The sequence below is a fragment of the Mixophyes fleayi genome, chromosome 2, assembly GCF_038048845.1.
Source record: "Mixophyes fleayi isolate aMixFle1 chromosome 2, aMixFle1.hap1, whole genome shotgun sequence".
Classification (NCBI taxonomy): Eukaryota; Metazoa; Chordata; class Amphibia; order Anura; family Limnodynastidae; genus Mixophyes; species Mixophyes fleayi.
Window position 1 is genome coordinate 85,374,647 of NC_134403.1, and position 10,846 is coordinate 85,385,492.

The following is a 10,846-nucleotide window of genomic DNA, read 5'->3' on the forward strand; positions in this document are numbered from 1 at the left end:
TGCCTCATTTACAATAACCACATCACCATCCTCATCATCAAGTTCCTCCACAGCGCCAGCTACATCATCAATAGCCTCCTCCCGAGCCACCTCTTCCCGTACAGTGATGGGAAGGTCAGGCTTGACAACCACCAACATCCTTGGACTCGCCTTGTGGATTTGTGATAATTTCTCTTTAGAAGGCAGAGTTGTTTGCTGTTTTGTTGCTGACAGCATAACTCTCTTCAATTTTTTGTAGGGGGGGGGAGGAGGAGGAGGGCTAAGATCCGTGGGTGAAGCTGAACCACTAGTCATGAACACGGGCCAGGGCCTAAGCCGTTCCTTGCCACTCCGTGTCGTAAATGGCATATTGGCAACTTTACGTTTCTCCTCAGATGATTTTAAGTTTCTCTTTTTGCTACTTTTTCTTAACTTGGGCTTTTTGGATTTTACATGCCCGGTACTACGAGATTGGGCATCGGGCTTGGAAGACGACGTTGATGGCATTTCATCGTCTATGTCATGACTAGTGGCAGCAGCTTCAGCATTAGGAGGAAGTGGGTCTTGATCTTTCCCTACTTTATCCTCCAAATTTTTGGTCTCCATTATATGTAGCACAAGATACTGCAGAATGTGTGAACTTGGTAATATTGCAGTACCAATGGACTTATACTGCTGTATTGGTTTTGCAAATTTGGTTATAATTATTATATATTTATTTTTTTTAAATTTTTTATTTTTTTTTACTTTTTTTTTATTTTTTAAAAACTTGGGAATAATGGGGAAATAACTATGCCCTTAGAAGCACAGAGCACAGGACACAGCACCACTGGACTGAACAGGACACGGCACAGGACCCAGCAGAACTACGGAACTCAGCAGGACAGAGCACAGGACACAGCACCACTGGACTGATACTGCAGAATGTGTGAACTTTGTAATATTGCAGTACCAATGGACTTATACTGCTGGATTGGTTTTGCAAATTTGGTTATAATTATTATATATTTTTTTATTTTTTTAAATTTTTTATTTTTTTTTACTTTTTTTTTATTTTTTAAAAACTTGGGAATAATGGGGAAATAACTATGCCCTTAGAAGCACAGAGCACAGGACACAGCACCACTGGACTGAACAGGACACGGCACAGGACCCAGCAGCACTACGGAACTCAGCAGGACAGAGCACAGGACACAGCACCACTGGACTGATACTGCAGAATGTGTGAACTTTGTAATATTGCAGTACCAATGGACTTATACTGCTGGATTGGTTTTGCAAATTTGGTTATAATTATATATATTTTTTTTTTAATTTTTAATTGTAATTTTTTTTTTACTTTTTTTTTATTTTTTAAAAACTTGGGAATAATGGGGAAATAACTATGCCCTTAGAAGCACAGAGCACAGGACACAGCACCACTGGACTGAACAGGACACGGCACAGGACCCAGCAGCACTACGGAACTCAGCAGGACAGAGCACAGGACACAGCACCACTGGACTGATACTGCAGAATGTGTAAACTTTGTAATATTGCAGTACCACTGGACTTTTACTGCTGAATGTGTGAACTTGGTAATATTGCAGTACCAATGGGCTTATACTGCAGGATTGGTTGTGCAAATTTTGTGGTAATTAAAAAAAATTAAAGTAGTTTTTGGTATTTTTTTAAATAACTTTTTTTTATTTTTTTAAACACAGGGGAATATTGGGGAAATAACTATGCCCTTAGAAGAACAGAGCACAGGACACAGCACCACTGGACTGAACAGGACACAGCACAGGACCCAGCAGCACCACTGACCTCAGAAGGACAGAGCACAGCACACAGCACCACTGGACTGATACTGCAGAACACAGCACAGCACAGCACAGCACAGAACTAAACAGCACAGCACAGAACTAAACAGCACAGCACGAGATCTACCAGGACAGAGGACCACCTAACACACCCTCCCTCTACCCTGATCAATGCCCGAGTGAAGATGGCGGCGACTAGCGGGGAATTTATAGGATCCGAGTATCGCGAGATCCGACAACGGGATTATGAGTCAGAGCCTCAGTTTCAGATTTGAATTTGGCGCCAATACCCGGATCTGTCTCGGATCCGACTCGGATCGGCAACGTTCGGGTGGGCTCGGATTTCATAAATCCGAGTGCGCTCATCCCTAATTGTGACGTCGTCAGATCTCGGGGCTCGGTTCTCGCGTTACTTCAACTTTATAAATACACGCCTCCACAGCAATCCATCGCCATTTGACAGAGGGAGAGAGCAGGGTGTAGTCATAGGCTAATTAGAGCAGGGACAGAGAATACAATATTGTTCTTGCAATTGCTCTAACCAAAATTGCTAGTGCAGAGAGGAGGATAGAGGTTTATTATTTTTTCTTCATATTTGGCACTCCCCAGCGCTTTTGGGGTGTCCCCCATAATTGTGCATAAATATTTCTGGCTGTCAAAAGTCATATCTGTCAGCAGTATCTACTAAATAATTTTTAGCACTCCTCAGTGCTTTTGGGGTGTGCTCCCTAATTGTGCATTAATATTTCTGGCTGTCAAAAGTCATATCTGTCAGCAGTATCTACTAAATAATTTTTAGCACTCCTCAGTGCTTTTGGGGTGTCCTCCCTAATTGTGCATTAATATTTCTGGCTGTCAAAAGTCATATCTGTCAGCAGTATCTACTAAATAATTTTTAGCACTCCTCAGTGCTTTTGGGGTGTCCTCCCTAATTGTGCATTAATATTTCTGGCTGTCAAAAGTCATATCTGTCAGCAGTATCTACTAAATAATTTGAAGTACTCCTCAGTGCTTTTGGGGTGTCCTCCCTAATTGTGCATTAATATTTCTGGCTGTCAAAAGTCATATCTGTCAGCAGTATCTACTAAATAATTTTTAGCACTCCTCAGTGCTTTTGGGGTGTCCTCCCTAATTGTGCATTAATATTTCTGGCTGTCAAAAGTCATATCTGTCAGCAGTATCTACTAAATAATTTTTAGCACTCCTCAGTGCTTTTGGGGTGTCCTCCCTAATTGTGCATTAATATTTCTGGCTGTCAAAAGTCATATCTGTCAGCAGTATCTACTAAATAATTTTTAGCACTCCTCAGTGCTTTTGGGGTGTCCTCCCTAATTGTGCATTAATATTTCTGGCTCTCAAAAGTCATATCTGTCAGCAGTATCTACTAAATAATTTTTAGCACTCCCCAGTGGTTTGCGCTCAGAATGGATTCAAAGCAGTCCACATATGATCTGAATGAGCAACCAGGTTCTGTCACCAGTCCTGATGTTAGTGTTCCCAGTACGTCATCTGGCCAAGGCGATGTCAAACAACAGAGTGTTTTCAAATTAGTGCAAAAAACAAAAAACAAAAAATTTTTTACTGTATTGAAGCGAAAAAGAAGTGTAACTGAGCAAAAGTTAAGTGACGATAAAAAAAAAATTGCAAGCATGCCATTCTACACACGCAGTGGCAAAGAGAGAATGAGGCCTTCACCTTTGGCTATTAGTGGCAGATCCCAAAAAGTTACCCAGCCTACAATTGGTGCACAACTACTGTTACGCGTCAAAGCCGAGCTGCAAGATAACAGTGAGGCATTACAGGAGAATATTTGCTCTGATTCACAAATGACAACAATCCCTGTGGAGAGTCCATCCAACAGTGGGATGTCTAATCGTGAGCATTCTGCTGATGTGTGCCTTAATAGCCCGAGTGTAGCCGGTGATACCCAAATTGAGGATGCCACTTTGGAATTAGAAGAGGATGAGGGGGAGATTTGTGTAGGCGACGAGGGCGCTAATGATGATGTTGATGATTATGATGCAGACAGTTACCAAATTGCCTTTCTCAATTTCTATTTATATTCTAGATTATATAACGGCTGAATAGTTTTCTATTTTACTCCTAGTGGAGAGAGGATCTGATGCAGACAGATACCAAACTGCCTTTGTCCATTTCAATTTATATTGTACAGTATATAACGGCTGAATTTATTAGTATTTTATACAAGTGGAGGGGGGCCTAGAGAGACAGAAACCAAACTGGCTTTCTCCATGTCAATTAATATTGTACAGTCTATAACGGCTGGATTTTTTTGTATTTTATACAAGTGGAGGGGGGCCTAGAGAGACAGAAACCAAACTGTCTTTCTCCATGTCAATTAATATTGTACAGTCTATAATGGCTGAATTTTTTAGTATTTTATACAAGTGGAGGGGGGCCTAGAGAGACAGAAACCAAACTGGCTTTTTCCATTTCTTTACATATTTAACTATAAGTGTAGGGTGTAATATACATTCAAAGACGATGGCTGCATTGCCAATATGCATAGATGGAGAGGAAGACAATCTGTTTTGTGTGTAGAATAGGCCTACCAACGAAGAATTAAACTGTTTTTTTGGATGATTTATTACCTCAACAATTAGATTACTTGTCTCTAAAACAGTTGGAGCACTAAATTGGGTTAATTTAGGCCCAAAAACATGGATTTTCCTAAAAAATAGCAAAACAAAACCAAACAAAACCAAAACCAAAACCAAAACACGCAATGGCAGTTTTGCAAAACCAAAACCAAAACCAAAACACGACGGTAATCCAGATCCAAAACCGAATCCAAAACCAAAACACGGGGGTCAGTGACCATCTCTAGTTATAACGGTCCTATAGCTAGGCTCTCTACATTTTATAACTGGATATAAATGATCAGATCTAAATTTAGCTATGTCCTACTTTTCAGATAATATTCCATGCATAGACCCACTGGTGTTCAACAGAGCTGCTCGATTCCAAATGATCAGATGATGTTGAATCTTTAAAGAGCAAAGAAAAAAAAAAAAAAAAAAGTATATTACACTGTAGATTCATAAGCTTATTGTAATGAATGCGTTTTCTTTCTTGATTCATGTATTTTGTTAATTGTAATAAATACGAAGAACAGGGTTATATTATAAAACCAGAATTATATTATGTGCACTGAACTGTACAATACTGTATGATTTTATTTCTGGTTTAAATTAATTTGCATTATTAGCAAAAGTGGCCTTGTTGTAAAACTCTGAATGTATATACAACACTAAGGGCTAGATTTACTATCAGGCGGGATGCTCAGCGTGTTTGATCCGCCATGCATCGCCGCATTTTTCCGGCGGGTTTGCATGGCAAACAGCTGGATTTACGAATGGGCGAGTTTCAGCTTCAAGTTGAAGCCGCCGGCGATGTCACAGCAGGATGTAATGCTCCAAGCCACCGGTGGCTTTGAATTGAACATGGAGCTTTACTTTAAATTACGGCGGTTTCATGTGATGGCGGGTTTTTTGAAAAAAGCACCTGTATCATGGCCTTTTACTATTGGCTACTTTAAATGTCAGGAGATTTGACATCACAAGCCCTATATAAATCACTGGCCTGCCACTTTTTCTTTGATAGGGTTTTGAGGAGAAAAGAGATAGGACCTTGGAGGATTTAGGTTTGAGAGAATTGGTTTTGAGGGGTCTTGTTCTGCGATTTCTGATTGGACTGTGAGTAGTCCGGTGTTCTTTTACAGTCTTGTGCCTTGATTTTCTGATTTAATTTCTGTCTTGTAATTATTGTATTTGTCTAGTCCCTTGTCTCTGTTACTTGTGTGTGAGTGTGTTGTGAGTGTTTCAGTAGTTAGTCTAGTTTGTCCTTAGTGTTTGTCAGTACTTCAGTGTTACTTGTTTTTTGTGTCTTACTAGACATTATGGCCAGAGATGGGAGGGGGGCAGAGGTTGAGGAGAGGGAGATGGAGCTGGAGGGGACAGAGGAAGGTGAGGAAGGGTTAGAGGAGACAGGACAGGGCAGGAAGATGAAAAGTCAGGGAGGAATGTGAGATTTTCTCATGAAGAGAATTGTGTGTTAGTGCAAAATATTGTTCCCTGCTACGAATTAATATTAGGGAACCTGGCTGCCCGTACTCCGCTCAGGTCATCAATTATGGGGCCAAATATGTGAGGCGGTGAACGTGGTGGGGACATTAAAGCGGTCAGTGGCTCACTGCCGCAAAAGATTTTCAGATATAAAGAGGAGACTTAAGGAAAAAATGGCTGAGGAAAGGAAGGCAGCAAGAGGAATAGGTGGTGGAACCCCACTTTGTGTGGAATACACCACATATGAGGAGGAACTGCGGAAGATACTGCCCCGGGAAATTGTAGAGGGGGTCAATGTGCAGGATACAGATGCACCTTTGTATGGCCAACTAGCTGGTGAGTTATTTGCAATTTTTACTCTAACAGTTTTGCAAGTACACATGGCTTGTAAGTTACTCCACTCCGAGTCCAAGGTCTACACCTTCACCTTCTGTGAGGGATTCTTTCCCTGAAGAACAAGCAGGTGCGTGTAGTCTGTTTGGGGGAGAAACATGGTGTTAGATGTTTGTATGTGCAAATGTTGGTGTAAATGTTATATATCTTGATTTGTATATGGTTTGCAATGAAAACATCATGTACTACACAGAGGGAGAACTAAAATAGAAACTAGCTTACCCAAAAGCACTGTCTTGCAGCATTTTGCTGCCAGCACCATCATATTTGTGTATCCAAATGTAACCCCCTGTCACTGTGTGTAGTGTGGTGTGCAAAGGGTACACAGTACACCTCCTTCTCAAGCCCTGGCTAGCTGATGGGCATGGGTGTAAATGATCAGGTGGTCCCTGCACATGCAGGTGTTTCTTTGTAGTTAGTGGGACACATGGGATGTCACTTTGGTGCAGTGTAATAGAAGTCACAATAATTTGGGCGCCAGACCATCTCTATGATAAACTGAACTCTTTATTTACACTCCTCTTCCTCCAGCACGATAATCATAATGGTTGCAGCAATAAAGAAATATATATACAGCTCCTCACTCTCTCCAGCACATTGCTTAATGTTATTTCTCTTACACTCCATACGTCACTCTCCTCTGCAGGGGCACTTACATGGATGCTAACAGGCAGGCAGCTTCTCCTCCATGCAGCTCTGAAACACTCTGTGTAGCTCTCAACTGCAACTCACCCCTGCTCTGTGGGATGATGTCTCCTGTTGGCTCTGACACTTCACTCTGTGTACTCCCAGCCTCAGGCTATGACAATACAGCTACCATGCCTCTTGTTGCAACCCTCCTCCAGGGTCTCTTCCATGCGAAGTGTCCCCCTCTCTTTTGGTTTCTCTATAGTGACATGGAGTTCTCCCCCTCATCCAGGGCACACATTCCTTGCACTGGCTCAGTCACCACGCTCAGACTTCCAGGCAATGCTGGGGGAGCCTGGGAGCTTCCACCCCTTTGTCCCCCCAGGTCCCCAGCTACCATCTCTCCTCTCCTGTGTCTCCTCTCTCTCTACTCCTGTGTCTCTCTTCTCTATCCCCCCTTAATGACAGCCCCTCCTTCCTTTCACTTAGGGGTAAATGTATCAAAGTGCGAGTTTGCCAGCGTGTTTAAATCACGGCAAATCGCGGGTGTTTACCCGCAAGTTTTAAAAAAAAAAAATGGAAATGTATCAAGCTGCGATTTTAACACTTATGTTCAAAATCGCTGGTCATCTCTGGCGATTTTGAGCGATGTAAACACTCCAGAGTTTAGCTAACTCTCCTGTGTTTGGCAAACTCTCCTGTGTTGTAACAGTGAGTTGTCAACACATCACTGTTACACTGGCCCTGTCATGTAATACAGTAAATACAGCTTACGCAAGTAGCGTTGCGCATGCGCAATGAGCTACGTTACTTGCGTAAGCTCATACTTTTTCGCTGTATTACCTTACTACCCACAGCCCAGGGGTAGTAGTAAGAGCCCTAATGCTATCAGCACTGGGCTGGTTCTTTCTAGGGGGGGGGGCGCTCGTTTTTTTCAGCGGACCCCACTCCCTAGGGAATCCAGCCCAGCGCTGAACAGTCAAGGGTTGGTTAGTCATTATGGCAGGGGGACCCCTGCCGCGCGTCCCCCTGCTATAGTGCCGCCAACCCTGGCTGGTTTGCCTAGTGCTGGTAAAGTGAAAATCGGGGGGACCCCACGCAAAATTTTTCCCCAATTTTCACGGGACCAGCAGTAGTCAGGTAGCACTAGGGTTAAGCATGAATAGTGGGGGACCTCACGCTTTTTTTTTTTTTTTAACTTTCATCTATTCTTTAACATTTTAACACTGCCAGGGCAGTGTAACAGTGGTGTGTTTCTACAACACGCTGCTATCAAGCAGCGTGTTGTATCTGGCGTGTTTTGAAGCAAACTCTCCTGAGTTTGCTAACTCGCAGCCTCATACATTTGAAAGCTGTATAGCTGCAGTGGCAAACAGTCGGGAGTTTGATCTCTGGCGATTTTGCAAGTAGCGATTTTGACAGACGCAGAACTCTGGCGATTTTGCATGAAATCTCAGCTTCATACATCGGCGAGTTTCAACTCTCCCGAGAAAATCCCTGGAGTTGCAAAATCGCACTTTGATACATTTACCCCTTAGTCTCACAGGCTGGGCTGGGTTATCACCATGGTAAACAGTTTATGTAACTTTTTATAAACTTCTAGCTTACCCTCTAGGTGACCACTCCTGTATTCACTGAAGTGCAGGGTTTTACTAGAACACCACTAGGGGGGTGTTACACAAATAATTTGCTTTTCTATCCCCCTCACCCAAACATAGTCCAAATGAGAATGTTTAATCCACAAAAAAAAATTGCATCCTTAAGCAGGTTGCATAGGACAAGTAATCAGGAATGCAGACATTGTTAAATAATCTGTAGTTGAAAAAGATTATTCTTTTCTATCCAGTGTCCAGAATGCAATATACAAACATATTATATCCTATATAATTACCGTGGTTTTTCAAACACAGGTCCGTCTTCCTATCAGGCAGCTCAGCGTTCTTGGAAATGTCCTTGGAAATGTCACCGCACATAGAGGATGATAGAGTAATCACCCTCCAAGTTGTGGATGCCCCTGTGTCTACCCTCCAGGATCAATCATCTGGGCCTGTAGAACACACCGAAGAGCAGCAAACTGCACCTCCTACATTGGATATAGGGAGAGAAATGGCCCAATCCATTGCAAAATTCCAACTACTCCAATCCCAGTTCATGGACACACAAACAAGGCATATGTTGCATATAGTGGGGCATTTGAGGCATGCACACCGCACCAATAGTCAGATACTGCAGCGTTAAATCGTATTGCTACAGCTATTAAGCAATCAAATGTAATGATGATCCAAATGACTGGTGCTGTGGAGGCCTTACACACAACTGTAAGGGAGGTGAATGCTAATGTAAATAGGATGGCAGGGAAAATTCACCATGAAATAATTTCCCGTTTCCCCGTCCCAATGTCAATGGCCACAACCAGTACTGCTAGCACGCCTAGTAGATCAGTCCAGAGTACACATCCAAGGAGAGGTGCTCGCACCAGGTGTGGCCCAGGGAGAGGAGAGAGTGTCTCCAGAGGTGCAGATGTACCTGCCAAAAGGTGTAGGTAGCCTAAAGCTTGTGGTTTATGTTTAAAATTGTTAAAAACAAATGTTTTATATACCACACCTGTTCCATTTTGAATCTTGATTATTTTTTTGGGCACTTTCTCCAGCCTGTTACTGCACAAGTACACGTATGTAAAAAGCAATTTCTATTTTTTTGAGAATGTGTATGCAATGTTCATTTTCAGTTTATGCTTACACTGCAATAAATGCGGTTACATTTCAATGCTAACAGTCTTTCTTTTATGCCAATTAAACAAGAGTATACTGCTTACAAAAAGCAATGCACAAATTCCTTGTACACATTCACATCTGACTTTAACTTAACAATGACGTTCAAATTTACCACGAGGAGTACACACTACCCTTTCAAGGTTTCAAACTGTAATTAAAAAATTAAATAAATAACCATTGCTCTCACATCAAAACATTTTGTACCAAGAAATGTTTTCACTAGTGTGCACTTACATGTAAAGTAATTAACAATGAGACGGTCTCTAATCTGCCTCCCCTCTGTGCTCTGTACATCACCAGATGGGAAGCGGACCCCTACTTTTCACCATCTACTGCAATAATCTGTGGCCAAAGTTAATGTGAAACCATATTATGTAGCAGACAGCAAGCCAGCACAATATCATACACCTGTTAAGGCACATACCTAAGCATACCACCAGATTTTTCAAGGCACTTGACCCTGGTCCTCAATAGTCCAAAGGCACGCTCTATCACACCTCTACTGGCTATGTGTGCCTCATTATATTTGGGCTGTGCAAGAGTCTGATGATGCAGCAGAAAAGACATCAGCCATGAGCGACACCCATATCCTGAATCTCCTTAAATTAGCCCAAAAAGTTAGGTACCATTTTATGGTATGGAGCTAGCAGGGTGTTGTATAAAAACATCACTGTTACACTGCCTGTCATACTACAAGAGCTCTGGTCCATGGCCTTCATCTCCAACTCTCTAAATCTTCTTGCCATCACTGAAACCTGGCTAACTTCTTCTGACACTGCCTCTCCTGCTGCTCTCTCCTATGGGGGCCTCTCCTTCACTCACTCCACCAGACCGGATGAGCGCCCAGGAGGTGGAGTGGGCCTCCTCCTGTCCCCTAACTGTACTTTTCGGGTAATTCCTTCCTTACCTTCCCTCTCCTTCTCCTCCTTCAAAGTTTACTCCATCTGCTCTCTTCTCCCCTATCCACCTCCGTGTCTCCGTCATCTACTGTCCCCCGGGCCCCACTTCCCTCTTCCTCGACAACTTTGCTGCCTGGCTCCCCCACTACCTCGCCTCTGACCTCCCCTCCATTATTCTTGGCGACTTTAATATCCCCGTTGACAACCATTCTGACCCCGCCACCATCAAACTGCTTGCCCTTTCCTCCTCTCTAGGCCTCACTCAGTGGACCTCCTCCCCCACCCAC

At 42.8% G+C, this 10,846-nt stretch overlaps 1 protein-coding gene across 1 annotated transcript in view; it reads left to right on the top strand.

The window, feature by feature from the left end:
- LOC142141217 (retinol dehydrogenase 7-like) overlaps positions 1-9,619 on the top strand; it is a 41,323-nt gene extending 31,704 nt beyond the window's left edge. The window contains exon 6 of the mRNA XM_075199446.1: positions 8,797-9,619. The gene's annotated coding sequence lies outside the window, so the exon portion shown is untranslated. The remainder of the gene's footprint in view (positions 1-8,796) is intronic.
- The last annotated feature ends 1,227 nt before the right edge of the window (positions 9,620-10,846 follow it).